Below are 5,626 nucleotides of genomic sequence, written 5' to 3'. Positions count from 1 at the left end.
TCATGTGCTGTTTGGGGAGGGTTTTTTGGAAGGGACATCCTGCGTGACACTGCAGTGCCACTCCTAGATGGGCCCGGTGTTTGTGTCGGCCACTAGGGTCGCTTATCTTACTCACACAGCTACCTCATTGAACCTCTTTTTTTCTTTGCGTCATGTGCTGTTTGGGGAGGGTTTTTTGGAAGGGACATCCTGCGTGACACTGCAGTGACACTCCTAGATGGGCCCGGTGTTTGTGTCGGCCACTAGGGTCGCTTATCTTACTCACACAGCTACCTCATTGCGCCTCTTTTTTTCTTTGCGTCATATGCTGTTTGGGGAGGGTTTTTTGGAAGGGACATCCTGCGTGACACTGCAGTGACACTCCTAGATGGGCCCGGTGTTTGTGTCGGCCACTAGGGTCGCTTATCTTACTCACACAGCTACCTCATTGCGCCTCTTTTTTTCTTTGCGTCATGTGCTGTTTGGGGAGGGTTTTTTGGAAGGGACATCCTGCGTGACACTGCAGTGACACTCCTAGATGGGCCCGGTGTTTGTGTCGGCCACTAGGGTCGCTTATCTTACTCACACAGCTACCTCATTGCGCCTCTTTTTTTCTTTGCGTCATGTGCTGTTTGGGGAGGGTTTTTTGGAAGGGACATCCTGCGTGACACTGCAGTGCCACTCCTAGATGGGCCCGGTGTTTGTGTCGGCCACTAGGGTCGCTTATCTTACTCACACAGCTACCTCATTGCGCCTCTTTTTTTCTTTGCGTCATGTGCTGTTTGGGGAGGGTTTTTTGGAAGGGACATCCTGCGTGACACTGCAGTGCCACTCCTAGATGGGCCCGGTGTTTGTGTCGGCCACTAGGGTCGCTTATCTTACTCACACAGCTACCTCATTGCGCCTCTTTTTTTCTTTGCGTCATGTGCTGTTTGGGGAGGGTTTTTTGGAAGGGACATCCTGCGTGACACTGCAGTGACACTCCTAGATGGGCCCGGTGTTTGTGTCGGCCACTAGGGTCGCTTATCTTACTCACACAGCTACCTCATTGCGCCTCTTTTTTTCTTTGCGTCATGTGCTGTTTGGGGAGGGTTTTTTGGAAGGGACATCCTGCGTGACACTGCAGTGACACTCCTAGATGGGCCCGGTGTTTGTGTCGGCCACTAGGGTCGCTTATCTTACTCACACAGCTACCTCATTGCGCCTCTTTTTTTCTTTGCGTCATGTGCTGTTTGGGGAGGGTTTTTTGGAAGGGACATCCTGCGTGACACTGCAGTGACACTCCTAGATGGGCCCGGTGTTTGTGTCGGCCACTAGGGTCGCTTATCTTACTCACACAGCTACCTCATTGCGCCTCTTTTTTTCTTTGCGTCATGTGCTGTTTGGGGAGGGTTTTTTGGAAGGGACATCCTGCGTGACACTGCAGTGCCACTCCTAGATGGGCCCGGTGTTTGTGTCGGCCACTAGGGTCGCTTATCTTACTCACACAGCTACCTCATTGCGCCTCTTTTTTTCTTTGCATCATGTGCTGTTTGGGGAGGGTTTTTTGGAAGGGACATCCTGCGTGACACTGCAGTGACACTCCTAGATGGACCCGGTGTTTGTGTCGGCCACTAGGGTCGCTTAGCTTAGTCATCCAGCGACCTAGGTGCAAATTTTAGGACTAAAAATAATATTGTGAGGTGTGAGGTATTCAGAATAGACTGAAAATGAGTGTAAATTATGGTTTTTGAGGTTAATAATACTTTGGGATCAAAATGACCCCCAAATTCTATGATTTAAGCTGTTTTTTAGTGTTTTTTGAAAAAAACACCCGAATCCAAAACACACCCGAATCCAACAAAAAAAATTCGGTGAGGTTTTGCCAGAACGCGGTCGAACCCAAAACACGGCCGCGGAACCGAACCCAAAACCAAAACACAAAACCCGAAAAATTTCCGGCGCTCATCTCTAGTTTAAACGTGTTTAAACAGTAATTATGGCTCTGAATCCTACTATTCCCAAAAATTATAAACAACTGAGTAGTGAACCTTAGAAGCCACATATTTTTAAAAAAGGTGAGCAACATAGTTAAGTTTAGCCCACAATCTATATAGCAATTACAACATTAATATTAAGAAATAAGGCATGTTGACGTAAAGCTATAGTAAGACCAATGCTACATATTTACTAAATAGTGGCTGTCTTCAACACCAAAGAAATGGATTAAAATTCAATATTTATTGATAATATACATAAAACACATAGTAGTTGAATGTGCAGGTAGAGTAAAAAGTAAATAAGTAAACACTGGAACCGGTAATACTGATGTTAATGTCAGATAATGGTTCCAAGTTGCCTGGGTAACATAAATCTTTCAAATGTATGGTCAATCCATAAATAGGTCTCAACTGACTGCCTGAGCTGTATAATCTTGAAATAGAGCTAGACACTTAGCGCCTCAGTAATAGTTTGGATTAATAATCAGATCGGCTGTATTACTTACAACTGGCGTAAGGATAGAGATAGAAAACAAATTGAATAAAGAAAAGATGAATCTGCTGTCGGTGTTAGACACTGAGCCTAGCCGCCCAAATTTTCTACTAAACCGAGTATTCCTCAAGAGTCTCCCACTCGAGTACTGACTTTGCCCAACACTGCTTAGCTTCCAAGATCGGAAGGATTCGGGCGTTACCAGTGTGGTATGATAGTAGAGAATTAATAAAGTTGCTTCTGGAATCACCAATGAGAGTTCATGAAGTGTTAAAGAAAGTAATGGGGAGGGGGTACAGTGAAAAGGGGGATCTGCTGCCAATGTTAGACAGGGTGAACCCCTGAATCAATGGTGAGAGTCCCGAAATTGTAGCGATAGTCAGAAAAAGATATTCTCAAAGAGACAATCGTTCTCAATGATTAAATGATGATAGTTGCTCAATATATTATGGTATACGGTATCGGATGTAAATACCGGATAGTGAATATAGTCACCTGTGAATCACTGATAGCCATGTTGAAAAAAAGGGGACGCAAAGGAGAAGGCTCTGCAAATGGTATCACAATGTTGATACTAATAGTAGATAATGTCTCCAAAAGGAGCCATAAATATCCTTAATTTGTTGATATAAATACACCGCTATAACGAAATGGATATACACAAAAGATAGATCACTGAAGTGTAATGATATATGGGAAAATCAAAGATAACATTCTGAATGGAAGTTCAAAAAGAGAACACCAAATGTAAATTATTACAGATCTCTGTACTATTTAGGCCTGGATTAAATATATAGCTGAGTCTTAATTAATAGCTATGAGAATAAATCAATGATGGATAATTAAAGTGAATTAAATAAATTAATGGATCCACAGTCAAAAAATGAATAGATCTAAGTAAATACAGCTACTGAAAAGGGATGTTTCTTTAGGAGCTGTAATGGTTATGATACTAAAGGCCCATACACACTTGACGATGCACACGTCGTTAACGACCGTCGTTAACGACTTCCCTTGAACTTCCCTTCAACAGCTGATCAAACGACATGAGCATACACACTACCAACGACCAAAGACCAAAGACAAAAGACCATTCATCGTTGAAGCATCCAAGCTGAACAGTTTATTAAAATAATGAGCTGGGAACAGGGCTGGTGAACAGTGGCTTGGTCGTTGGTCGTTGGTCGTTCACACCATACACATTCAACGACCATAGTGGAAATTGAGCATACATGCTCCACAGATAAGCGAGGGTCATTAACGTCCCACGGGGCCGCGCATCGGTGGTCGTCGGATGCATACACACTTGACGATATAATGAGCGACGTCGTTGATGAGGGCTGAAATGAACGACGTCGCTCATTTTATCGTCAAGTGTGTATGGACCTTAAGACAAAGATAGATCATTAAGAAAAATTGATAGAACCACAGTTGGTAATAAATAGATCTAGATCAATACAGGCTACTAAAACGGTATGAATTGCATACAAGAAAAAAGAGACAATATAGTAGCACGGGTAAACCTTGGATAATAAATGGGTTTAAATACAGGCTACTAAAGTAATATGTATTGCATATAAGAAAAAAGACAGTATAATCACACGGGTAAACCTGGAAACAGATATTACCCGTGTCGATGTCTTTATAGGAATCAGGTGATTTATTATCCAAGGTTTACCCGTGCTACTATATTGTCTCTTTTTTCTTGTATGCAATTCATACCGTTTTAGTAGCCTGTATTGATCTAGATCTATTTATTACCAACTGTGGTTCTATCAATTTTTCTTAATGATCTATCTTTGTCTTAGTTATCCTAACCATTACAGCTCTTAAAGAAACATCCCTTTTCAGTAGCTGTATTTACTTAGATCTATTCATTTTTTGACTGTGGATCCATTAATTTATTTAATTCACTTTAATTATCCATCATTGATTTATTCTCATAGCTATTAATTCAGACTCAGCTATATATTTAATCCAGGCCTAAATAGTACAGAGACCTGTAATAATTTACATTTGGTGTTCTCTTTTTGAACTTCCATTCAGAATGTTATCTTTGTTTTTCCCATATATAATTACACTTCAGTGATCTATCTTTTGTGTATATCCATTTCGTTATAGCGGTGTATTTATATCAACAAATTAAGGATATTTATGGCTCCTTTTAGAGACATTATCTACTATTAGTATCAACATTGTGATACCATTTGCAGAGCCTTCTCCTTTGCTTCCCCTTTTTTTCAACATGGCTATCACTCAGTGATTCACAGGTGACTATATTCACTATCCGGTATTTACATCCGATACCGTATACCATAATATATTGAGCAACTATCATCATTTAATCATTGAGAACGATTGTCTCTTTGAGAATCTCTTTTTCTGACTATCGCTACAATTTTGGGACACTCACCATTGATTCAGGGGTTCACCCCTGTCTAACATTGGCAGCAGATCCCCCTTTTCACTGTACCCCCTCCCCATTACTTTCTTTAACACTTCATGAACTCTCATCGGTGATTCCAGAAGCAACTTTATTAATTCTCTACTATCATACCACACTGGTAACGCCCGAATCCTTCCGATCTTGGAAGCTAAGCAGTGTTGGGCCAAGTCAGTACTCGAGTGGGAGACTCTTGAGGAATACTCGGTTTAGTAGAAAATTTTGGCGGCTAGGCTCAGTGTCTAACACCGACAGCAGATTCATCTTTTCTTTATTCAATTTGTTTTCTATCTCTATCCTTACGCCAGTTGTAAGTAATACAGCCGATCTGATTATTAATCCAAACTATTACTGAGGCGCTAAGTGTCTAGCTCTATTTCAAGATTATACAGCTCAGGCAGTCAGTTGAGACCTATTTATGGATTGACCATACATTTGAAAGATTTATGTTACCCAGGCAGCTTGGAACCATTATCTGACATTAACATCAGTATTACCGGTTCCAGTGTTTACTTATTTACTTTTTTCTCTACCTGCACATTCAACTACTATGTGTTTTATGTATATTATCAATAAATATTGAATTTTTATCCATTTCTTTGATACTTTCATAATTATACAAGAGTGCACCCACAAAAGAGTCTTCTTTTGTCTAGTATGTTTCATTACTGACTCAGGGTGCACCGCCAAACTTAGATTGATTAGAAAAAATATTTTTTCTTTCTCTCATCA

At 40.9% G+C, this 5,626-nt stretch overlaps 2 pseudogenes; one reads left to right on the top strand and one right to left on the bottom strand.

Moving 5' to 3' along the window:
* Positions 1–2,555: 2,555 nt before the first annotated feature.
* LOC134949835 (5S ribosomal RNA) lies at positions 2,556–2,674 on the bottom strand (annotated as a pseudogene).
* A 2,320-nt stretch (positions 2,675–4,994) lies between these two features.
* Positions 4,995–5,113, top strand: LOC134944992 (5S ribosomal RNA; annotated as a pseudogene).
* The last annotated feature ends 513 nt before the right edge of the window (positions 5,114–5,626 follow it).

The sequence above is a fragment of the Pseudophryne corroboree genome, chromosome 1 (genome assembly GCF_028390025.1).
Source record: "Pseudophryne corroboree isolate aPseCor3 chromosome 1, aPseCor3.hap2, whole genome shotgun sequence".
Lineage (NCBI taxonomy): Eukaryota > Metazoa > Chordata > Amphibia > Anura > Myobatrachidae > Pseudophryne > Pseudophryne corroboree.
Note: the sequence above shows the minus strand (reverse complement) of the source record. Positions and strands in the feature narration are given on the sequence as shown.